The 26491-nt window shown below is 38.2% G+C and overlaps 1 protein-coding gene and 1 long non-coding RNA gene across 4 annotated transcripts in view; one reads left to right on the top strand and one right to left on the bottom strand.

Moving 5' to 3' along the window:
* Nucleotides 1–16849, bottom strand: part of LOC126075415 (uncharacterized) — a 38000-nt gene extending 21151 nt beyond the window's left edge. Inside the window, exons 1-3 of one of the 2 annotated variants that reach the window (XR_007517203.1) lie at nt 16664–16849; nt 14636–14741; nt 14336–14521 (exon numbers count right to left, since the gene is read on the bottom strand). This is a non-coding gene — a long non-coding RNA (uncharacterized LOC126075415). The remainder of the gene's footprint in view (nt 1–14335; nt 14522–14635; nt 14742–16663) is intronic. The other variant, XR_007517204.1, reaches the window with a different exon arrangement.
* A 141-nt stretch (nt 16850–16990) lies between these two features.
* The window catches only part of LIMA1 (LIM domain and actin binding 1), a 101609-nt gene continuing 92108 nt past the window's right edge, over nt 16991–26491 (top strand). Inside the window, exons 1-2 of one of the 2 annotated variants that reach the window (XM_049883099.1) lie at nt 16991–17117; nt 17513–17658. The gene's annotated coding sequence lies outside the window, so the exon portion shown is untranslated. The remainder of the gene's footprint in view (nt 17118–17512; nt 17659–26491) is intronic. The other variant, XM_049883098.1, reaches the window with a different exon arrangement.

The raw sequence follows: 26491 nt of genomic DNA, 5'->3' as shown, positions 1-26491 counted from the left end.
TGGCAACTAACAACAATGTAGTAATAACTCAAAAAATGAGGAAAGAAAGAAAGAAGTAGAATAAGCTCATTGATTGTCTCATAAGTAATAAGTTGGAGTTAAAAGATATCATTTAAATCCAACAAACTGAATATTATAAACCAAAACATTTAAGCATACAAGAATAAACATTAAGAAAGATTGTATTGTTAACTAAGAGCAAATAGTGGAGAACATAGAGGGGAGGGAGAAGCAGGAGGTTTCAAACCCTTTCATTGTTATTCCAAGTAGGAAACTAATAGTCAACGTCCAAAGAAAAAGGGGATTGAGGCATTCTATGCATATTGGCATAAAGGTAATCATTAGAACAAAAATATAAACTTTCCTAAATATCAAAAGCAACACACAATCGTTTAGGGGACACTGAAGTTCTGTTAAGGGTGACAAAAATTTGGAAACAGATAATAGTGATGTTTGCACAACATAATGAACACAATGTCACTAAATTGCACATGTGAAGATTGTTGAAATGGCAAATGTTTTGTTACATATATATTTACCACAACTAAAAAAAAAGAAAAGAAACACACAAACACACACAAGTAAAGCAACAACAAAGAGCAAAGGAAACTGAACACGATTTTCTGAAAGATTATGTACACATAAATACATTTTGTATATAAAAATATGACATAATTGAGACCTAACATAGCAGCTGTATCAGTACATACAAGTGGGATTAGTCATCTGTTAAAAGAAGAAGATTTTCAGATTGGCTTACAAAGTAAAACCCAACTCTATGCTCTATATAAGAAAAAAAAAAAAAAAAAAGAGATAGCCTAAAATAAAAGAATGAGCAAAAATGTACTGCGCAAATGCAAATAAAAAAGCAACGGTTATAATCTTAATATCAGACAAGGTAGCATTTAGGTAAAAAGCTCTAAGTGAGACAAAGAAGGGCACTTTAAAGTTCTAAAGACACAATTCACTATGAAGATAGTCAGGAATATCTATGTAACAACACAGTGGCAACTTTTAAAAAGCAGAAACTGCAGGAGAAGATTGTTGCAATAGGCAGAAACATAATAATGATTTTAATACATGTCTCTCAGTCCAAGACAGTTCAAAGAAACAACAACAAAAAAAGTAAGAGTTCAGGAGAACTAAACAATGGGCTTATTTATAAGATGGATAAAAGGTTTGTGAGCCCTTTACTACAAAATGTTACATGATGGTGTATCAGTTATCTATTGTTGCATAACAAATTATCCCCAAAGTTTAAAACACATGAACTTAAACATACCAATGATCATGAAGATGGCACAGGACCCTGCAATGTTTTGTTCTGTAATACATAAGGTTGCCTGAGTTGGAGCCAACTTGATGACAACAACAACAAAACAACACACATATATTATCTCACAATCTCTGTGGGTTAGGAGTTGAATAGCAGCTTCACTGGGTGGTTCTGGCTCAGGGTGTCTCAAGAGGTTGCAGTCAAGATGTTCACTGGGGCTGAAGTCACATCTGAAGGCTTGACTGGGGGCTCGAGGATATGCTTCCAAATCAGCTCACTCACATTGCTGTTGGCTAGAGGCCTAAGGTCCTTGCCATGTGGACTTCTCCATAGTTTCTTGACTATCCTTATGACATGGCAGCTGGTTTCTACCAGAAAAAATGATCTAAGACAGAAGGGAAGGATGAAGCCACAATTCCTTTTTATGACCTACTCTTGGAAGTGACACACCATCATTTCTGCCATATTCTATTCATTAGAAGGAAGTCCCTAAGTACTACCCATGTTCCAGGTGAGGGGCTCCACCTTATAAAGGCAGGAATAACAAAGAGTTTGTGGATACATTTTAAAACCACCACAGATGGTATGATAAAATAAAAAATTTAGGTTTTCTATTAAAATGAAAAAATAGATCTTCCAGTACATAGTCTGCTGTCAATGCCCAGGTAACAGAGGCTTCTTAAATCTCCAAAATATTCTCTCAAGAGCCTGTTAACTTTTTGAGTCTTGCTTTGACAAATAGTCACTCAGCAGATGTAAAAAAAAAAAAGTAGAAAAAAAGATTAAAAAGTTACAGCAAGAAATACATAGAAACTATGTTTGGTCAGCATGACTCACTAATGGGAACACTCTAAAATTATCTGGCTTGCTTGAAATCCAGAGACCTTTGGAGGATAGTGCATTTAGGGATTTGGACCAGGTCCTGCTTGAGTTTAAAGGGGCTTTGCCTTGATCAGGCTCCTCAAGCAGAGGGCAGAGGGTAAATATAAAGTATTCAGTCTTTCTCGTGTGTATGTGGTGTTTATCTCCAACAAGGATAAAACCTTCTTATGGAAAACCATATGTTTTCTTCCTTTCTTTTCTATCTAGTTTAGAAGCTTAGTAAATGAACTAATAGAAATCAAAATAAAAAATATGGTCTGCCTGTATTTCAAGTACAATTTTATAAGAGTGTTGAAGCTCTGGTTTCCAATTCTACTATGTAAATAAGCTCACTGGAGTCAATAGTTCTAATTCTATTCACCTACTATAAAAAATACACCCAGAATGCTCCTTAGAAGTAAGAATGGCAAGACTTGTTTCAAGCACTTCGGACATGTTATCAGGAAGAACCAGTCCCTGGAGAAGTACATCATGCTTGGTAGAGGGTCAGTGACCATGAGGAACACCCTTAGGAGATGGACTGACACAGTTGGCTGCAACAATGGGCTCAAACATAGCAATGATTGTGAGGATGGCACAGGTCTGGACAGTCATTCATTCTGTTGTACATGGGGTTGCTAAGAGTCGGAACCAATTCAACCACACGTAACAAATGCACAAAAACCCAGGTTTAGCAGAGCCTGGAGTTGCCTAGTACTTAAAAAACAAAATCAATTAAGCAACTCTGATGCACAATATTATATATCTCTAAAAACATCTAATGAAAAAAAAAAAATCTCCCAGTGAAAGGAGATGAATTGAGCACACTTGGGATTCCTTTCAGGACAAAGAATCTGTGGATCACTGTTTAGAACCAACTGCAAGAGCTCAATTACCATGACCTTCCATCACATTTAAATTATTGGAATAAACAGTTTGCTTTCCAGATGAAGTCAGTTCCCACAGGCTATGGCCTGGATGAGATTATTGACCTTTTCTCACTGCTTGGTTAGGCATTGTACAAGCTTTTATTTCAACATGCTGTAACACGATCCAAACATCCTTATCCAGTGGACCTAGTTCTGGGGTGTTCTCAAACTTTAGCATTTGGAAAATGTGAATAATGTTTTTGACAATAACAAAAACTTTCAGTTCCTTTTACTCTACTTTTCCCATAACTTTTCCATTATTTACAAAACTAGATTATTTTAGGAGCAATTTAAAACACATATGACGTGAGACAGTAACAAGTCCGAGATCTACTACACAAAGAATATGGCCTTAGGTAAGTCACTTAACGTCTTTTTGCTTTAATTTCCAATTTCTAAAATGGGAATAATAATATTCGATCTACATTATCAAGTTACAATAAGCAATTAATGATTTAACATTGGCTGAGCTATATCATTTTCTGAGCTCGTTTTAACAAAATCCACAGAACTCAAATTAAATGTTCTAGTGCAGGGCTTGGCAACCTACAGCTTGCAAGCCAAATCCAGCCATGGCCTGTATTGTATGAACTAAAAATAATTTTTACATTTTTAACGGATTGTAAAGTAAGAGGAGAAGGAGGATAAGAAAAAAAAAAAGAGAAGAAAAAGGAGGAGGAGGAGCAGAAGAACGAGAAGCAGCAGCAGCACTGACAAAGACTGTATGTGGCCCACAAAGCCTAAAATATTTACTACCTGGCCCTTTTCAGAAAGTTTGTTGACTCCTGTTCTAGTGGATTCTGCTATCATAAAAACATTTTCAGAAATAATACATTTCAATAGTATAGCTAAATATAAAAATGTATATATACTTCAAAGCCCTCTTTTTAAGGGAAAAAGAAAAAATGGGGAAATTGCATTATAAATAATTTATTTGATAAATATTTGAATGCCTATACACCAATGTGCTAAACTCTAGTTACATAACAGTGAACAATCAAACAATTCCCTCTGTCATGGATTGGAAGAAAAATAATGGAGGGTGTCTTAGTTATCTAGTATTGCTATAACAGAAATACCACAAGTGGATGGCTTTAACAAGGAGAAATTTATTCTCTCACAGTCTAGGAGGCAAGAAGTCCAAATTCAGAGTGCCAGCTCCAGGGGAAGGCTTTCTCTCTGTCGGCTCTGGGGGAAGGTCCTTGTCACCCCTAGCCTAGGAGCTTCTCAGCGTAGGAATCTCGGGTCCAAAGGATGTGCTGTGCTCCTGGCACTACTTTCTTGGTGATATGAGGTCCCCTTGGACTAACGAAGTTGACAAACATTTTTGGGGGACACAGAGGAAACCAATTAAATGAGCAATTACCATATTGTATGATAAATGCAATAATAATGAGTAAATTGATAGGCTAATAAGGGAGACTACAGAAAAGACTGCTAATCCAAAGCTGGCCTGTCAGAGAAAGTTTTCCAGAGCAATGATTCCTAGGCTGAGACCTGAATGATGAGAAGGAATTAGTCAAATGAAGTAGGGGAAGGAAAAAATATTCCAGTTTAGGAGATTAGCATGCAGAGGTCCTGAGATCAGATACAGCACTGTGTACTTGAAGAACTAAAGAAATTCAGAAGAGCTGGGACATACCTCGCAGGGGAGTGTGGGGAAGGTAGAGTACTAAGAAGTGAGGCTAGAGACATAAGCAGGAGTCAGGCCATATTGAGGGCTTTGCTTTTATACCAATGGTAATGGGAAGCCATGGAAGGATTTTAAGCTGGGGAGTAACAATAAAATTTTCATTTCAGAGCATTTTAGTGATATGAAGAATGAATTGGAGGGACAAGACAGGACATAGGGAAACCAGTTAATGAAGCTGTGCAATAAGTAAACCAGGTGAGAGATGATGCAGCATACTGTGCCAATTATTGGGTTATTGCCCTTGTTCCAAATCCTATACTCTACTTTGTGGTGCCACTTATATTAGGATTTCACTATATCTAGAGTTGATTTTGATGTGAAGTAGGAATAATATTTCCTATTTTCTATATAAATAGCCAATTGTCCTAACACTCTTCATTGAATAATCCATCCTGGGTTTCATTCCCTGGCAACGTACCTCATGCTCAGCTACCATCTGTCTGTCAGCGGAGGCTTGCACGTTGCTGTGACACTGCATAGGCTTCAGAGGACCTTCCAGACTAAGGCAGATTAGGAAGAAAGGCCACTTCCAAAAATCAGCCATTGAAAACTCTATAGATCACCACAGTCTGACCCACAACTGATCATGGAGATGGTGCAGGACCAGGCAATGTTTCACTCCGTTGTGCATGGGGTCGCCATGAGTCAGGGGCCAACTAGCAACAACAAAAATAACTCTTCATTTTGTTCTTCAATAAAGGGGAAATAGTGATAAAAATATAGTTATAAATTAGCATGATCACTCTAATTGGCTGAGATTATTTTATGTTTTGGCAGATATTCTGAAAATAAAAATTAACAATTTTTCTGCAGGATTCCAAAAGTGCATTAAGATATTTGCACACGTAACTAAGAATCTGCTGTTTGCTGATAGGAATGTGGCAATCTTCTCAATAAATAGAGAGTTTTGAAATTTTTTTTTTTCCTGCCTTTAGGAACAAAATTAACTGTGAATGTCAGGTGTGTTGGTGAGCAGGGAGGAGGAGCCGAGAGCTACTTAAATTAGGCAGTACCACTGTCTCTTTCACAGGATAAAGGTGGGAGGAGGTGAAGAGGGCCAGAATCTGGTAGTTTAAGGTGACAGACACTAATAATAAGTGTCTTTGAATTTAAAAGCTGCAGTAAGAGAGGATATAATTAAATTACATGAGGACAAAGAAGGACAGAGAAAGACGAAGAGGTGCTCTCAGGTCAGCCTTCCACTACAGCTGGGTACTGTTCTCACAGAGTCCCCTAGAGAGTCTTCTACCATCAAGTGACATTTGAGGTATTAAACGTGTGAGATGGGATTGGACACCTTGAGCATATGATCCTTAAGGGGCTGACAGTGCACACTTCCTGCTGAACTAGTTTCTTATTCTAGAGTCTGATCCCCTGAGCTCAGATGTTCTCCTGTTATCCATTACTTTTCAAACTTTTATCCTTCTGTTACTAAAAAGAATGAGGAGAAACACCAGATCAGCTTCTCCTGCACAGGATGCAACTTACCTCCAGAAAGCTACTCAGCCTGTATGAGGGAGGACTGGGAGAAGCAGGGAAGGGATCTGGCAATTACTGAATGTGTATTATATGCTAAAGAGAGTACAAAAAACCAAAAACCAAACCCAGTGCCATCAAAGTCAATTCCAACTCATAGCAACCCTATAGGACAGAGTAGAACTGCCCATTAGACTTTCCAAGGAGCGCCTGGAGGATTTGAACTGCCGACTCTTTGATTAGCAGCCGTAGCACTTAACCACTGTGCCACCGGGGTTTCCAGTGGAGCACTAGGTGTTATTTAATTTAATCCTCATAACATGACTACCATTCAAGTATTATTATCACAAAGGAATAAGTTGAGACTTAGAGAAGCTAAGAAACTTGCCTCCTGGCTCACAGTTAAGAAGTCATCGGGATGGAATTCAAATGCATTTTGAGTCCAAAGAGAATGTTTATTCCATCAGAGCAAGGGATCCCTCCCAGTCAAGTGTTTATGCCTGGGTGTTTCCCTCCTTCTTAGTAAGGCATCATTTCCCTGGCTCTGTAATATTTCCACAACAGAGTGACTTTTTTACTGAAACAATTTAACATTCTGCATTTTAAGACTGACAAAATCCCAAAGGTTTATGAAGTTTAGGAATATTAGTGTACAAGTATTTAAAATTCTTAAAAGAGTGAAAGGAAGTGCACTAATCTTGCCAACAATAAGTTTTTTAAAAAGGAAAATCACTTCCTCCTTCATTTATTGGAATTACTTGGAAGCAGAAGTCAGGAAATCCCCTTCCTTGATTTGTGGTATTTATGTGGCTGTTGTTCCCAGAGAACAGTAGAATTTATTTTGCTTTACCTCTTGAAATGTTCAATAATTCATTCTTCTTTAATAGGACACAGTTTAGGTTATTTTAAAGATTTTTCACATAACAAAAGTTTATTTTATTCCCTTTTCTATATTCTGAGAAAAGAAGGATATAAGCAAACAAGGGATGCTTAATGACTTCTTAAACATAAAAAAAAATATATTTCCTACAATGATAACCCAAAACCTTAGAAATTACTTATGAAAAAATACCTTTAATATACATATACACCTTCAGTTCCTTAAGGTAATAGGTATTTGAGAAGAACACAAATTGTTCACATGTACAAGATTCATCCCTTTTTCATAATATTCAAGAATAACTTCCAAATAGTTTTTACCAAAGAAAAATAAATTATTTTCATGACTAAAAAGATTACCATGAACAGATAGTTAAATGCAATAGAACAGAATGTCCAAAAATAGACCCACATGAATATATTCATTTGATTTTCAACAAAGGGGCCAGAGTAATTCAATGGGGAAAGGATAGACTTTTCAACAAATGGTGCTGACACACCAGATATCTATATGGAAAAACCTTAACCTTTACCTCACACCATATGCCATAAGTTAATCAAAATGAATCATAGACCCAAATTATAAAACTTCTAAAAGAAAACACAGGAGAAAATCTCTGTAATCTTGGGTTGGAGAAAGATTTCTTAGGATACAAAAAGCACAAGCCATAAAAAGAGAGGAAAAAAGATAAATCAGACTTCATCAAAATTTAAAACTTAATATACCCATTTAAAGCTTTTCATTTCAACTAAACCTTAGTGTATCATATGATGACAAATGCTTTCTTGGTTTTTAAGATGATTTTCCCTGATTTCTCTCTACACCTAACTTAAAGTAATAGTCGTGCCATTTAGCATCCTGGAAAATTATGTGTAACATAATGAAGACTCTGTTGTTCTTACTTTTTACATTCTCCCAAGGCAATCTCATCCTTTCCAGGGCCTTAGCTACCATCTATAGCTGGATGCAGATCCAGTATTTCCTGAGGCCTGAAGCTAACAACAGGGGAATCCCTCTTAAGAAAATTAACATAGCTCCTCAAATAAAGGATTTTTAGGACTTATCTCTGGGTCTTGAAAGGGACCTTTGCACTGTTGGCGGTTCGGACATGACTGAGCATGTCTGGCCAATTACTGGGATAATCTGATAGGCCTCTAAGTACACCTGGCCTGTGGAGCCTCCTAGGAGACATCTCATCCTAATGAAGCCACTCCAAAAAAGGAAAACAACCGTGAGCTGAATCCAGTGCACAGTCCAGGCCAATGGGCACATGCTGGGCCCTTGAGAGACAAAGAAATGCTAAGTGAAAATGAAGAGTTTTTCACTGGAAATTCTGTAAAACATTGCTGCCCAGATAGTATTGCTTTGGGACCTTTCTAACAGAAGGCAAAGGCATCCTCTACCTTGCAACAGACTACTGGGCAGATTTGATACAAGGTCTCTAGAATATCTGTGGTGATACAAAGTAGAGCAATGGAAATTGTGGAGAGACAATGGTAACCAACAGAGCCTATGGAACATCATCAGCATACCCAGCAGAGAACCCCGAGTCGAGTGGAGGAACTGGGGACTGGCAGAGGCCATTATGCCTGGTACAGGAGCAGCAACACTTAATAGCACTGGGGTTCATGAAGGAGTAACAGCTGATTTGTTTAGAACAAATGTGAAACATCCCTTGAAGATGCCTAGAAACATTTGCTCAGGACTTGGTACAGGGATAGAAATTCTCCAAGTGTTGGTGGGGATAATGAGCAGTGATATTTATATTATGACTTGCTAAGATGATCTCGGAAACCCTGGTGGCATAGTGGCTAAGAGCTATGGCTGCTAACCAAAAGGCTGGCAGTTCAAATCCACCAGGCGTTCCTTGGAAACCCTATGCGGGCAGTTCTACTCTGTCCCTCAGGGTTGCTATGAGTTGGAATCAACTCAACAGCAAAGGGTTGGGTTGGTTGGTTAAGATGATCTCAGTTGTAAACACATAAACAGCTTGGTCCACTTATTGCTTTTATCAACCGTAACCAATTGTTTATAAAATAAAGGCAGTGGGTTTTGGGTTACTATTAAAATGCTTCCCTTTCTTAAAATCATATATATATATGATAAAATCATATACATATATATCGCCGGTATCAAATTGACGGCAACGAGTTTGGTTTTTAAATACATAAATATATATACAATATTTTATATATAGTTTATATTATATAATTATAATTATATAATATAATTACAATTTCTCCACAGGAGAAAGATGTGTCAATCTATTTCCATAAAGATTACAGCCTTGGAAACCCTATCAGGTTGTTCTTAAAAGGGCTAAATGTTCAAGGCAGACTTTTTTTTACTAGTTAAACTAAATTGTTTCATTTTAAGATGACTTCAGGGGATATTTTTGGTCTAAGGCTTAAAGATTATCTCAGGGAAATAGTTTCAGGGGTTCATCCAACCTCCATGGCTCCAGAAAGTACAGATTCCATGAGAATTTGAAATTCTGTTCTGCATTTCCCTACATTTTATCAGGATTCTTCTACAGAATCTTTGAGCAAAATGTTTAGCAATGGTAGCCTGGTATCATCCATCGATTTCTTCTGGTCTCATGGCAAACGAGGCAGTAGTTCATGGAGGCAATTAGCCACACATTCCATTTCTTCCTTCTAATCCTGATTCAAGGACCTCTGGCATCGCAGTGATTAAGCACTTGGCTGATAACCAAAAGGTCAGCAGTTTGAATGTACCAGCTGCTCCACGGTAGAAAGATGTGGCAGTCTTCTACAGTTTTAGAAACCCTATGGGCAGTTCTACTCTGTCCTATAGGGTCACTATAAGTCAGAATCAACTCAAGACAACAGGTATTCCTGACTTTCCTCATTCCCCTGTTGCTCCAGATGACTAGAGACCAGTTGTACCTTAGAAGGCTGCTTGCTAGCTTTTAAGATCCCAGTCACTACACAATGAACTGGAAAATAAAACAGAAACACTAAAAACAATATTAGGCCAATTAACTGGGATCACATAATGCTTTTAGCTGAATTCTTGTATTGACGGGCAACCCGTGGTTGGAATTCAACCATCATTTGACAATCCCAATCTGCTCTTTTTTCAATAAATTTATGGTCATTAAATCTGGTATGTGATCTACTATTAAACTACCAATTCTCACTCTTGTATAAATTAGATTCATTAAACTGAAACCACTTTCAGCTTTTGCACTACTGATTGCAACAGGGCTATCTTCTAAGCTCTTTGTATAAATGCAGGGATTGAAACATTGTTTTGATTCTACATTATTGTCTACAAAATCCTGAAAATCACTCAAATCAATTTTTCACTTAAATGATACTTTTTCTACCAGGTATCTATGGTGAAGTTAGTCATTCGCAAGACAAAGTAGATAATTGTAATAAATCAAAATAATTAAAAATGTTTTAAATGTTTCTGCTTAGTAACAGATGTAAAGTCATTATTTCTTAGTAACATTCCTAAGAAGGGCTTTAAATTTTTTTTATTAAATGGGATATCTTTATAAATTTATCTGACTAAATAAAATCTTCAATTTAAGATTCAGGCTTTCCAATACCACTCTAAATTTTTCAAAGCTTTTATGGTACATTTGATTAATTTTTGTGCTTTCTGAATGCTAGCTGATCTTGACTGCAATGCAATTGAAAGTAATGAAAATTCTTCAAGAATGTCAATCATTAAAGCAAAGTCTTGCATAAAATTAATGTTATTAATCTTTCTTTGTCAAGCCTGAATAAAAAGAATGAGAAAAATGCATATAATGCAGGATACATGTGCCATATAGCAGTAGCAATTTACAAATTATTTGCCACTCACCTTATCTTAGTACTTGATCAATTTTAACAATTTTAAGTTCTTTAGCTACAATTTCTAGCTCAGTTTTGTTTTTATTTTATTGTGGAGAAAACATACATAACAAGACATATGCCATCTCAACAATTTCTATATGTAAAATTCAGTGACACTGATTATATTCAAGTTGTTCAACCATTCTCTCTATCCTTTTCCAAATCATTCCACCACCATTAATATAAACTCAATGCCCCCTAAACAAAAACGTCCCCTATACTCCTCCCTCCCACTCCTGGTAACCACTAATAATCTTTGGTTTCTATAAAATCAAAAAAACCAAATCCCGTCGAGTTGATTCTGACTCATAGCAACCCTCCAGGACAGAGTAGAATTGCCCCATTGGGTTTCCAAGGAACACTTGGTGGATTTGAACCACCAACCTTTTGGTTAACAGCTGTAGCTCTTAACCACTATGCCACCAGGGTTTCTATATATTTGCTTATTTCATGTAAGTGAGATCATCAGTATTTGTCGTTTTCTAACTGACTGACTTTGCTTAGCATGTTTTCAAGGTTCATCCATGTTGTGGCATGCACCAGGACTTCATTTTTCTTTATGGCTTAGTAGTATTCCATTGTTTGTACCTAACACATTTTATCTATTCATCAGTTGATGGATAGTTCATTTTTTTCCACCTCTTGGCTATTGTGAAAAGTGCTGAAGTAAATCATTGGGATGGAAACCCCAGGGATGTAGTGGTTAAGTGCTATGGCTGCCAACCAAAAAGGTCAGCAGTTCAAATCCACCAGGTACTACTTGGGAATTCTATGGAGCAGTTCTACCCTGTTCTATAGGGTCGCTATGAGTTGGAATCGATTTGAAGGCAACAGGTTTGGTTTAGGTTTTAAACATTGGGATACAGGTTTCTGTCTGCATTCTTGTCTTCACTTTTGGATATATCCTAGTATTGGGATTGCTGAGTATTAAGGATTGAATCGTGTCTCGAAAAATATACGTCAGAATCGTAACCCCTGGGAATAGGGTTTCCTTTGTTATGGTAATGAGAGTATAGCATTGGGGTGTTTTAAGCCAATCACTTTTGAGATATAAAAGGAGCAAATTAAGCACAGAAGCAAGCAAGCACAAGTGCCACGTAGAGATCACCAAGGAACTGAGGAAGAAAAGCTGAAAGAGAAAATTATTTTTTCCCGGGACGGGGAGACTTCCTTTAGATCCAGCGCCCTGAATTTGGACTTCTAGCCTTCTAAACTGCGATGAAATAAGTTTCTGTGCATAAAGCCACCCACTTGTATTTCTGTTACAGCAGCACTAAGAAACTAAAACACTGGGTCATATGGTAGTACTTCTATGTTCAATTTTTTGAGGAACTGCCAAACTGTTTTCTACGGTGGCTGTACCATTTCACATTCCCACTGGCAATGGATGAGGGTTCCAGTTTCTCCACAACCTCACCAACCCCCACTGTTTTCCATTCTTTTTAAATCATTGCCATTCTAATAGGGGTGAGGTGGTATCCATTCAGTTTTATTTTTATTAGATTGGTGGTAAATAGAATACATTTTATCTGGAATATTTTTAAATGAATGACTTATTTCAGACATTGAACTGCAATCAATAATTTAAACTGTGCCAAATGATGACCTTAGGAAAATTTTCTAACAATTTTGTAGCTACTTCAGACTTCCTTCCCAGTACTGTAGAAGCATGATTTGAACAAAACGCTTTTGAATATTCATTAGTAAAGCCACGATCATTGAAAGTAGACAATGAAGTAATGGAAATACATTCTGTTGTAGCTGACACCGAGATTTTTTTAGAAGAACAAATACCATTACCAGTACAGAAGCAGATTGAACTGTGCACTGGAGATAAATTCCTATATGCTTTTCCTCAAAAGTATAGATGTTTCATCAATTATGACACAGAGTTTGGTATTCTCTTCTATAATACTCTTAAATATCTTCATATTAATTTCTTTTGTAATATGTGCTGTTATTTGTATCACGTATATAAATCATTACCTATATTTACTCCATTTTTCTCTTTTAACACCATTGTCCCCCTCACTATCACTATTATATTTTACTAAACTATAAAAAAAAACTATGAACAGTACTAAAAACTTTTATGATATGAAAAGCAGTTACTGATGCTACTTATGTGTAACCAACACCTCATGGGATTTGTTTTCTTGGTTGAAAGGTTTAGGGTCATGGTTTCTTGGGGCATTTCATTCAATTGGCGTAATACTGTTCTTAGTGTTTCTGTTCTACCTCCTAGTTCACTGTGTACTGTCTGGGGTCTTAAAAGTTTGTAAGCAGCCATCCAAGGTGCAACAATTGGGGTCTATTCATCTGGAGCAGCAGAGAAATGGGACAGCCAGGTAGAGAAGGAACTAGACTCCAAGTCTGATTGTCTTCATTAACAACTGTCACCTTTGCCAGGAGACCTGAAGAGAGCTGGATGGTGCTCAGCTACCATTACTGAACATTTTTGATCAAACATTCTATAGCAGAATCCTGACTAAAAGGTGGAAACTGAAGAATTAAGTTTTTAATTCTCACAGAATCCAGATTTCTGGGTTCCATGGAGGTTGAGGTGACCCGCCCTAGCTATCCTCCTGAAATAATCTTTGAACCTTGAGCCTTGAGAAAACTGGCTTAAGTCAAACAATAGCCTAGGTTAATTAGTAAAAGAATGTTTTGCCTGGGGTATTGTGCCCTTTTGAAGAATTATCTATGTGCAGCTTCAACAACAGAAACTCCAAAGCTCAAACTAGAGCTGTGTGTTAGGGTAAACCAGTAATTACCCAAATGGTTTTTCAAGATAATGTTGCAGTGTCCATGCGTTATTATGTAAACATTGTTCTGACCTGGTTTCCATGGCAATGTATAATTACTTGCAATAAACTGGAGTATAAGCATCTGTAAAAGATTTTTTTTCTTTGAATTATTCTGACTCCCTAGTTAAAATGTTACCCTGATTTGCAAACTGCATATTAAACACCTAAAAAAACCTTTTATGATAGCATCGATATTTTTATTATTTAGATTATACACTAACTTGTAAATTGAGTCGCTAGTTGATTTTTCTAACAAATCTTTATTTTTAGTACAGTCTTAAGAAACATTATGTTCTCCAATTTTTTTTTTCACAGAGAAGTCTGCCTAGTAGTTTCATTAGTGTCATTTGGGGCTACTAAATATGTTCTCCATTACTTGGACACACCAATGTGCTTTTTCTGCTGTCACTCCTAAATGCTGAACTATCAAACAGTCTTTACATCCCAATTTACATTTTTTTATTTCAAGCCATTTGTTCTATTCTATAAATGTAAATGTGTGTTTTTCTTTCTAATAACCCGGAAGCACAAGATTACCTACTTCTTCCTCTGATGAACTTGATTTTTTTCAAGGATTGGCCATTTAACAATTTTGAAATTTGTTTCCATTAGCTTAGATGCCCCATAATTTTCATTTCTGTCCTTATTTTCTGTGTCTGTTTTCACCTTCTTCAGATAAGAAGTTTAATAAATCACTCTGCCACTTTGGCATTTTAGGGATCAAAATCTGAAAAATAATTTTGTTATGTTAGTAAAATTCACAATACCATTTGGGGGTTAACAAAAATTTTTGTTGATTTTTACATAATTTCAGGAATAATATGAATTTTAATCCACTTACCTTGTTTTCCAGTTTACGCTGTACCTTCAGTGTGACTTACTACTTCTTCCAAAATCGATTATCAGTTTTGACAATTCTTTTTCCAACAATCTGTCACAAAATCAGGCTATAAGTAAATATAAATAAATGTTTGATTACTACTTCATTCAGCAAAAAAGCCACTCACATCATTGCCAAAGGCATGCAGCTCAGACATAATTATTAGTCGATATTTTTATTTATGTTAGCAATTAAGACAAAAGTGAAACAATAAAGAAGTATGTTGGAACTTCACTAATTTGACAATGACATGAGCAATTACTTTGCTGAACAGAATAACAGTTTTGTACTATTGGAAGAAAACTTCCTCACTATTTTTTGCTATTCACAATGTAAAGACCACTGACAACACACTTTTAAGTTTAACTCACATTATTAACATTCTCTCCACCAGCTGGTTGCCTGTTTTTGTAAATAAAGCTTTACTGGATCCATTTTTTTTATATGGCTGCTTTCATGCTACAACGAAAGAGCTGAGTAGTTGTGACAGAGACCTTACCTCCTGCAAAGCCTGAAATATTTACTGTATGGCTATTTACACAAAAAGTGTGCTGACATTTCATCTAGAAAGTCTACAAAACAATCAATCGAGGCCTGATTTGTAGCATTTGCCAATTTCCACAGTGTAAATACTTCTACTACATGGCCAATTTCATGCTACCTGTGTGTCGTCTCTGAACACAGAATTGTGAAGAGATGCAAACCACATTATACAGTATTTCCACGATCCAGATACAATAGACATAAATAACCTCAAGAGCAGAGTTACTGGTAAAATGAAGTAAAAAAAAAATTATGAACTGATGAGCTTTGAATATTTATTACCTTTGCTCTTAATATAATTTATTTAATTGTAGGTTTATATAACAATCTTTAATATCCTGAAAACTTGGCAATCAGCCCTGCAAACTGGTAAGAACCAGCTGCAGCATACTATAACCTCTATTTTCAAAAAGGCACTAAGGGGTATCTGGGAGAGCAAGTAATTTGTCAGTTTCGTAAGTGGATGAGTCAAGGTTCAGATCTAGGTCCAAACCCTAATCTAGGTTAGGCTTCTTAGTCTCCAAAGCATCCTATTAACTTGATTTAAAAAAAAAAAAAAACACTGAAAGACATATATCCAGGGAACTCAACACATAAGGGAAGGCACTTTCTAAACTGCCATCCTATATTGCTATTACAGGCTGTATTACATTTCCATGTGCTCTCAGTTTTGCTAGGGTCTTGATGACAGATCAAACCCATTGCCCTCCAGTTGACTGTGACTCACAGTGACTCTGTAGGACAGAGTAGAACTGCCTCACTGGGTTTCCAAGGCTGTAAATCTTTATGGAAGCAAACTGCCACATCTTTCTCCCCTTCAGCGGCTTGGGGAGTTCGAAGTGCCAACCTTTCTGTTAGCGGCCCAGCGCTTAACCACAGGGTTCCTCTGATGCCAGGTACCTATCCAGAAATCAGTCTAGGCTGGATATTTGAAGGAAGCAGAGAACATCTAGCTGCCCTATTCGTCATCTGCTGTTGGAAATTTCTGTCCTCAAAAACTTGCCTCAACTACTTTAAAAGTGTATAATGCATAAGCTTATCACCACCAGTCCTTTAGCATACTGGTATATCCAGTGCATGCATTCTGAAAAACATCAGAAAACTTGTGGCCTGAAACCCTACTATCCTTGGGGTACAGGAAAGGGCTATCAAACAGCACTTGCTGAAACCCATGAATCGGGGCAGGGATTCAGAGTCAGGAAGGCCAAGAGTTAGGCCTCTCACTGAGGTTCTCTAAACCTTTGCACAGCAAGATACAGCTCCTATCCTGCGGGTAGGGATAATTACGGACATAGCTGTCCAACTCCTTCATTTCGTTTGGGGAAACGCATATCCTGTGGTGAAACGACTTGATCAGAGTCCAGGGGGCAAGCGAGGACTAATTTACAGCTCTTTTCACTACGCCACATGGTCTCGTCCGAAACGCCCTCCCTACCCAGCACTTACTCCAAAAGCGCCAGGAACTTAACTGGGGGCTGGCCTACAGTTGAATAAACCTCCCAGATGCTCCAAACTGCGGTACCCCTGAGTGAGAGGGGTAAACGCCAAAGCAGAAAAGCAAGGCAAAGAAAATGTCCAAGAGGCAGGCTAGACCCGGGTGGAGGCAGCCACGCCTGTCACCACGCAAGCGCCGCGCCTCTCCGAGGAACGCGAGCATCCGGGAGGGCAGCGTACGCAGCCGGCGGCGCGCACGCTGGCCCTGAGGCTGCCCAGGAGGCGGGCTGGCGTGCGCGCCCCCGCGGCGGTGGGCGGGTCCGGGGCGGGGCCCTGAGTCTGGCTGGGGCGGGGCCGCAGGAGCTGTAGGTGTAGCAGCTTTGGCCGCGACAGGTGCGCCAGGCAGAGTGCCCAGGACCCGCGGCAGGGCTGGTTGCAGCGCAGAGAAAAGCCGGCTTTTAGCCAGGTAAGGGCCTTCTTTCTCCACACCCTCCACAGTCGGAGAGTGTGCGGGGAACCCGGCTTCCCTCCACACCCTCTTTCTCCCGCGATTTCTGGGGCGTGGGGAGTACATGGAGCGTGAGCCCCTCCTCTGGAGGGGGGCGGGGGCCAGGAGCCGCTGCTCGTCTGCTTTTTCCTGACTTCTGGGTACTATGCAGGGTGGATTAATTATGTAGGGCGAGCATTTGCTGCCTGAGGGCGGGAGCTGATAGGACCCCTCTTCACCAACCGGGAACACTCCTTTGTAACCGTATACTTTTTTGGTGAGGTGAAGGAAGGGGGCAGTTCATCAAAATTCAGAATACCTTCCCAGGAAAATATTCTAATATTCAGCTACTTCTTTCCATTCTTCATTTGCAGCCATTCTCACCCTCTTCGATTTTTCTCTCCTTCCATTTCACCAATTGCACCTTGTTTAAGACACTTGCACCTTTTTGAGGTTTGAGAATATAGCAGTCCTCGAATCGCTTTTGAACATATATCGCTGGCACCTGTCACCGCCATACGTAAGTGTTAACATAAGGTAACTGTACACCCTTGACTACACCTACTAAAGGCTGAAGTTGTAGGTGCTAGGAGCAAACCATCTGGCACCCTCCCTTGCCTCTTTAGTGGTGCTTACAACCAGTTTAGCTGATCCTGGTGAGAGATATTTGAACCACTATTGTCCTGCACCTAATTCCCAGCTTTAAAACGCCTGCCTAATCCAGATGGTTCTGTTGACTTTTGAAGTTAGTCAAAGGTACTTAAGGAGTTATCATTCTTTAAGACAATGCCCCCTTGGGAGAGAGGTCCTCATTAAGTTATTCTTTCTTTTGCTCTTGATTTAAGTGATTAAATGAAATATTTTTATCTGCATAATAACTCATACTATTCACAAGTGATAAATGTTTTGGTAACCATGAAATAACGTTTTCTTCTGAGGTCTGATATAGACACAGAAGAAGATGATCCTCAATAAACACATTCTTTATCTTATTGTGTAGTTACAGCCTGTATGAAGGAAGATCAGATTTTAGGCAGACCTACAGAAAGTTATAATGTTGGCAGGATGGAAGGTAAAAATATAGTGTGTATGTATGCATATATACATTTCCTTGCTTTGCACTGACAGAACAATACATAACATGGTACTAGGTAATTAACTTTAGGAACTTATTAGCTGGGCAAAACATTTATTGAATGCCTCCATGGTGTCAGTGATTCTGTGGATTGAAAATTCCAAGTGTCCCTACCCTAAAAGAGCTTAAAATCAAAGGGGTAGGCACATCCACAGATCTAACTTACAGTGTTAGTGAGGTGAGTGCTATACTAGAGGTCTGCCTGGTGTCCAATAGGATCAGAGACAATACAGAATATAGTTGTTTTCTTCTCTCTATTCTGTTTTGCTTTTCTTTAAAAACAATTTAAACACAAAAACAAACTGAGTGATAGTGAGTTATTCTCTTTGGTCCATGTATTTGCATCACTTTTATATTTCTTACTTTGTCTTCTGCCAACTCTATGGTCTTTTAAAGATGGGTTTAGACCCCGTCATTAGTTCTGTGCCAGCCCAATAAACAGTATCACAGTTCTGTTTTAGGCCCAGAAGTGTTGTTATCAGGTAGTCCCTGAACTGTGAAGCATCTGGGAAGAGAACAGTCTATTGGCATCATTAGCAAAGCAGTGCCATTTTGTAAAAATTGCTTCGTTGTGTAACTTTGTTTAACTTGGTGCACTCAAGCTTTGTTCCAGACTGTGCCTAAAGGTGGGGTGGCCAAATTTCAACCTTTTAATAATTTATCCTAAGAAGAGAAATCTTGAGAAGTGAAAACAATTCTATTAGCAGCACATCTTGGTGACAGGTGATATTTTTTCCTGCAAAGATGCCCTCAAAATGTTTCTCTTTTTAGTGAGGTAGTGTGGATAGGTTGGTGGGTGAGGAAAGGATCAGAAGTGTTTGAAGATTCTTTGCAATCAGCATTTTGGTGATCTGAAGTCTCTTGTAGTCTTGAGTGCCCTTCATGTAACTGCAGGCTTTTGTTAATTGCCTACTGTATGCCAGGCAGTATTCTAGAAGATGAATATGGCATGGTCCCTTCTGTATGATTATTTCTTCATTTTTTTAGTAGAGCTTCTGAGTTAATAATACAGATAAATGGTGGGTTTTTTTTTTTTTTTTGTAATTTGAGTAATGATACTTAATGAATACAATTCTTTGGCATTGCTTATCTCCTTTCTGTTTACACTCCAGGGCAGTGGTCTCCACCAGGAATTTTTGGAAAAGTAGCAAGTGTATTTGTATGTATTTAGGGTATCTACAATGATTATATTGTTTTCTTAGAATGTTTTCAAAACAGTTTTAAGTAATTGTTTCTCCTACTTACGGTTTCAAATTCTTTACTTCCTCCAGTATTTTTCACCTATCAACTGTTCATAAGAGACATATGTATCACACAGAAAAGAATTTTGAGAGTGTAGGAGATCTTTAGAAATCTTTGTCATAAAAGACCACCTAGACATAAATTTAGAGAATTTGTCATTAAGTTGACAGCAAAACTATTCTTCAGGCTTTCTTATATGTATATACTCCCAGATAGGTGACTTTCATTTAGATTGAAATTGTACACTTTCAGCAGATAGGAAAATATGTAACTTGGTTCCTAAGTCTAGAATTTCTGTAAGAAAAGACCGTGTTTTTTAGGTTGTTATCATCTTTCCCTGTATGTTCTTTAATATGAAGTTAAAGTACTTCATTTTGGATTGTGTACAGTAATCTCCAGGTGATGTTAAATTACTTAACACAGACTCTCAAGGTTCTTTAGTAACAAATGAGTGGGTGTAAATTAAGTAGTTTCTACTTGATGATTAGAAACCCTGGTGACATAGTGGTTAAGTGCTACAGCTGCTAACCAAAAGGGTGGCAGTTCATATCCACTAGGCACTCCTTGGAAACTCTATGGGGGCAGTTCTACCCTGTCCTACAGGGTTGCTATGAGTCGAAATCAACTTGGCGGCGATGGGTTTGATTTTGGTTTACTTCATGATTGTGGAATTGAGATTTTATGGTAAATCGTACTCTTGGTAGGACCATGTTATTGTTGTTTTTAGGTAGATTCCAAGCAGTAGATTCCGACTCATAATGACCCCATGTGACAGAGTAGAACTGCCCCACAGAGTTTTCTAGGTTGTAATCTTTATGGAAGCAGATCGCCAGGTCTTTCTTCTGCAGAGCTGCAGGATGGGTTTGAACTGCCATGTTTTTGTGCAGCAGTCCAGTGCTCAACCCTTATGCTGGACCTTAGTGATATGTTTGTTCTGTGGCTGGATACAAAGTCCTTGAGACTCAGTTAAATTATTGTACTAATGCAGACATCTTTTCATAAAAAGCACAAGAATTTACCCAACAAGCACTTCATTAATCAGCCTGTCAAATGATTTTTTTTACACTGGAGAACATTTCCAGAGATTTCACATGTCCCCACATGAGTTGTTAACATATGGAAACCATGAAATTTTACATTTTTTTGATTTCCTTTTAAATAATTTTTCTCAGTAATGTTCCTATAACATGTTAAAATCTGAAATTAAGAACTTTCATCTTTAAAAAAAAGAGATGCAACTGTAAGAAAAAAAGTTGTAGAGTCATGCACCACATAATGTCCTCTTGGGCAGTGTCAGACCGTGTATATGTCCATGGTCCCATAAGGTTATAACAGAGTTCAGAAATCTCAGTTGGAGAGCGGGACATAGAGGACGTAACTGGATGTCGCAAACGCAACAGCTTCATGCACACCACACGTACATCTTGTGCTCTTGTATACAAAGCGATTGCTGCCGGGTGTATAATGGTACAGTACATATACAACCTATAATGCATATGTCTTGATAGTCATAATAAATGCCTGTGTTACTGGATTATTTATGTACTGTACCATACTTCGTATCATTATTTTAGTGTGAATTTTCCCAGCTTACAAATTAAAAAGCTTACTATATAATAGTGTGTGGTTCAACTCGTAGGCAGCAGCATTAAATCTCGTGTATTGGATGTCTTTTCTAGTGTTGTAGTGTTATCTCTCTGTTTAATTTTCTTTCAAAAATACTACTGTGAAGTGCATCATGGCTCACAAATGCAGCAAAACCAGTGTTATTGATAGCATAGTAGCCTATATTAAAAAAAAAAAAAAAAACCCATTGCTATCGGGTCACTTCCGACTCACAGGGACCCTAAAGCTTTGCTAAGTATGTAATATGGTGTTCCCTCAACGTCCAAACCACATAAAGTCCGGTTCCACAGAACATATTGTAGACATTAAGTGACACATAACTGTACTTCTGATAACAAGTATAGAGCTATCTTTCCCTTGTTTTTTCTATAATAGAGCTTACAGTATGGAAAACTTTACTTTCTCTCAAACGTGCTTTGTCCTGCATGCCCAAGTATTCCAATTTTTGTTTAATTACCTATAGATTAGTAATCCTGATATGCTTCTACTTGGTTTTAGATTTCCAGGATCCTTTTTTTTTTTTTTCCTAAAACTGAAATTTAAGCTAATGCTGTGGACTTCTTTTTCTCATAATCACTTCTACTGAGCAGATAGCATTTACTCTCAGATTTGGCTTCCACGTCCAATGGTAGAAGAAACCTGTCTGTCTACAAACAGTATCCAGTGATTTCCTACTTGCTGCCTGGGTGGTGCAAAGGATTAACAGGCATGGCTGCTAAGCCAAGGTCTGAGTCCACCGAGAGGCACCTTGGGAAAAAAGGCCTGGCGATCTGCCAGTGGAAAATCAGCTATTGAAAACCCTATGGAGCACAGTTGTACTTTGACACACGTAGGGTTGCTACGAGTCAGAACTGACTCAACAGCAAATGGTGGTCGTGGTACCTCTTAATGTCCCCATCACTGTCCTCTTCCTTACCACTTGGCAACATTTGACCCGGTGAACAACTTTTCTAGTTCTTCGTTTCATTTGGCTTCCTTCATATGACTCTACTTGGTTCTCTATCTTCTAATTTAGCCACTTCCTCCCTTTTTTGTTTCTTGATATACATCCACACACACACTCACATATATCCTCACAAAAACACACAGGTAATCACGCTCAAACTGTTATAGCAGGTACAGTTTTGTACTTGCTTTTTTCACTTCATGTCATATCACAGTTAAAAAAAAATTTAATGGATGTTTAAATTTTATCATATCGATGTTGCATAATTTAACTATGCACTTGAGTGCTTAGGAATCCTGGTGGTGCAGTGGTTAAGTTTGAATCCACCAGCGGCTCCTTGGAAATCCTACAGGGCAGTTCTACTCTGTCCTGTAGGGTCGCTGCGAGTCAGAATCAACACGACGGCAACGGGTTGGGTGTTTAGAGTATTACAACATTATTAATAAGAGAAAAGTTGAGAGCAAATTTAGCATATGTTTTTGTCCAGATCACTCATTATTTCCTTAGGTTAGATTCCCGGAATTACCTGCTCAAAGGACATGAAAATTTAAAAATACTAAGCCTGTTACCGAGTTGCTTTTCATAAAATTCATAATTAACCTTCTCACCTGCAGTGATTGTAAGTGCCCATTTTAATGCATTCTTGGTAACATTGAGTATAATTTTTTTTAATCTTTACTTATTTGATAAACAAAAATTATTTAATTTGTATTTCTTTAATTACTAGTGAGAGAGAAGATTTTTTCACACAATTATTTCCATCTCTATTTCTTCTTTTGTAAATTGTCTTTTGATTAATCCCTTTTCCATTTTTATCTGGATGGTAATGTTTTAATTATGTTGTTTTTTTGTTTGTTCAGAGCATTTTTGGAGAAATACAGTTTTTATTAGGCAAAATTGAATTAGGAAGTGATAAAAGTATGAAGTGTACGAAAGTTGAAATTGTGGTGTTTAAATGCCCATTTTTATGAGGGGCCAGAACTCATGATCAATGAAGCAACACTACAAAATGGAAAGGATTCCAGCTTGGTGTTATCACCAGCCACTCAGGGAATCCTGCCTGACAGGCCATTAATTTATCCTCTCTGAGTCTTATCTGAAAAATGAGAGGACTGGACTCTTGATCCCAAAGTCCATACAACCTCTGTGCAGAAAGGATGACTTTTTGAGCCACTGCTCTCTAGATATTCTGGAATTACTTTCTGTTCTGTTCCCAACCCTTTACCCATTTTAGCTATCTGGATCTCAAGGTAAGACTGGATGCAGTAAAGGCAGTTTCTACTGGGGTAGCAAGGCTTAGGGTCCCTTGCAGGTATAAACAGTTAAGTGCTCAGCTGCTAACCAAAAGGTTGGCTGTTCAAACCCACCCAGAGGCACCTTGGAAGAAAGTCCTGGCAGTCTACTTACAAAAAGTCACAGCCATAAAGACCCTGTGGAGTATGGTTCTGCTCTGTAACACATATGGGGTCACCCTGAGTCAAAATTGACTGGACGAAACTGGTGATAGCAAACTTAATGGAACTTGGGAGCAATTTCATGTGTTTGTGCCCTTTCCCTCTCATGGCAGTAGAAGTCACAAAGATTGATATTTTTTAGGCACACCTGAACACAGATACTTGGGAACCTGGTAAGGTCAGTCATAAGAGCCCTGCTGGGCAGTGCGACATTGCCCCCATCGTCTCTGAACAATGTGAAGTAGATCTCCTTTTATGACAAGAGATTTCAGTTACCAAGCTAAGTTACTTAACAGCTTCCACTATTTAAGACAGGAACTATTCTTATGTTTTCCTTTGTAATTTGTATGAGCTCTTCATTTGTAAGGATATTAACTCTTGGTCCTATGGTCAAATATTTAACCAGTTGTTTGCCTTTTAATTTTGGATATGGTATATTATTACAGCTATACCTTGTTTTGTTGTGCTTCACAGACGTTGCGTTGTTTACAAATGGAAGGTTTGTGGCAACCCTGTGTCTAGCAAGTCTGTTGGCACCATTTTTCCAACAGCATGTGCTTGCCTCATGTCTCTGTGTCACATTTTGGTAGTTCTTGCAATATTTCAGACTTTTTCATTATGTTATATCTATTATGGTGATCTGTGATCTTTGATGTCACTATTGTAATTGTTTGGGGGCACCACAGACCACGCCCATGTAAGACAGTAAACTTAAAGGATAAGTGTTTTGTGTATTCTGACTGCCCCACCAACTGGCTGTTCCTGTCTCTCTCCTTTTCCTCATGCCTCCCTATTCCCTGAGACACAACAATATTGAAATTAGGCCAATTAATAGCCCTACAATGGCTCTAAGTGTTCAACAGAAAGGAGCAGTCTCAGGTCTCTCACTTTAAATTAAAGCTAGAAATGATTAAGCTTAGTGACGAAGGCATGTTGAAAGCCGAGATAAGCCGAAAACTAGGCTTTTTGCCCCAGTTAGCCAAGTCGTGAATGCAAAGGAAAAGTTCTTGAAGAAAATAAAAAGTGCTACTCCAGTGAACACATGAATGATAAGAAAGTGAAACAGCCTTATTGCAGACATGGAAAAAGTTTTGGTGGTCTGCATAGAAAATCAAACCAGCCACAACATTTCCTTAAGCCAAAGCCTAATTCAGAGCAGGCCCTAAATCTTTTCAATTCTGTGAAGGCTGAGAGAGGTGAGAAAGCTGCAGAAGAAAAGTTTGAAGCTAGGAGAAGTTGGTTCATGAGGTTTAAGGAAAGAAACCAACCCACTGCTGTTGAGTCGACTCCAACTCATAATGACACTGTAAGACAGAGTAGAACTGCCTCATAGAGTTTCCAAGGAGCTGCGGGTGGATTTGAATTTGAACTGCTGACCTTTTGCTTAGCAACTGAGCTCTTAACCACTGCAACACCAGGGCTCCTAAAAAAAAGAAGCCACCTCCATAACATGAAGGTGCAAGGTGAAGTAGCAAGTGCTAACGTAGAAGCTGCAGTAAGTTCTCCAGAAGATCCAGCTGAGATAATTGGTGAAGGCGGCTACACTAAACGACAGATTTTCAGTGTGGACAAAACAGCCTTATATTGGAAGATGATGCCATGTAGGACTTCCATAGCTAGAGAGGAGAAGTCAGTGCCTGGCTTCAAAGCTTCAAAGGACAGGCTGACTCCCTTGTGAGGGGCTAGTACAGCTGGTGACTTTAAGTTGAAGCCAATGCTCATTTACCGTTCTGAAAATCCTAGGACCCTTAAGAATGATGCTAAACCTACTCTGCCTGTGCTCTATAAATGAAACAACAAAGCCTGGGTGACAGCACATCTGTTTACAACATGGTTTTCTGAATATTTTAAGCTCACGGTTGAGCCCTACTGCTCAGAAAAAAGATTCGTTTCAAAATATTACTGTTCATTGACAATGCACTTGGTCACCCCAGAGCCCTAATGGAGATGTACAAGGAAATTAATGTTGTTTTCCTGCCTGCTAACACAACATCCCTTCTGCAGCCCACGGATCAAGGAGTAATTTCAACTTTCAAGTCTTATTATTTAAGAAATACATTTGGTAAGTCTGTAGCTGCCGTAGATAATGATTCCTCTTATGAATCTGGGCAAAGTATATTGAAAACCTTCTGGAAGGGATTCACCATATTAGATGCCATTAAGAACTTTCGTGATTCATTGGAGGAGGTCAAAATATCAACATTAACAGGAGTTTGGAAGAAGTTGATTCCAACCCTCTTGGATGACTTTGAGGGGTTCAAGACTTCAGTGAAGGAAGTAACTGTAGATTTGGTGGAAATAGCTAGAGATCTAGAAGTGGGGCCTGAAGATGTGACTAAATTACTACAACCTCATGATAAAACTTTAACAGATGAGGAGTTGCTTCTTATAGATGAGCAAAGAAAGTGATTTGAGATGGAATCTACTCATGAAAATGCTGTGAACATTTTGAAATGACAACAAATAATTTAGAATATTACATAAACTTAGTTGATAAAACAGCAGCAGGATTTGAGAGGATCGACTTCAATTTTGAAAGAAGTGGGTAAAATGCTATCAAACAGCATCGCATGCTAAAGAGAAATTTTTCCTGAAAGGAAGAGTCAGTCAATGTGGTAAACGTCATTGTTGCTTTTTTTAAGAAATTGCTGCAGCCACCCCAGCCTTTAGCAATGACCACCCTGATCAGTCAGCAGCCATCAGCATCAAGGCAAGACCCTCCACCAGCAAAAAGATTATGACTTGCTGAAAGCTCGAAGAATGGTTAACATTTTTTAGCAATGAAGTATTTTTTAATTAAGGTATGTACATTTTTTTTGTGGCCATAATGCTATTGCACACTTAATAAACTACAGTATAGTGTAAACATAACTTTTATATGCACTGGGAAACCAAAAAATTTATGTGACTCGTTTTATTGCGATATTATTGCAGTGGCCTGGAACCAGTC

This window comes from Elephas maximus, chromosome 4 (genome assembly GCF_024166365.1).
Source record: "Elephas maximus indicus isolate mEleMax1 chromosome 4, mEleMax1 primary haplotype, whole genome shotgun sequence".
Taxonomy (NCBI): domain Eukaryota; kingdom Metazoa; phylum Chordata; class Mammalia; order Proboscidea; family Elephantidae; genus Elephas; species Elephas maximus.
Note: the sequence above shows the minus strand (reverse complement) of the source record. Positions and strands in the feature narration are given on the sequence as shown.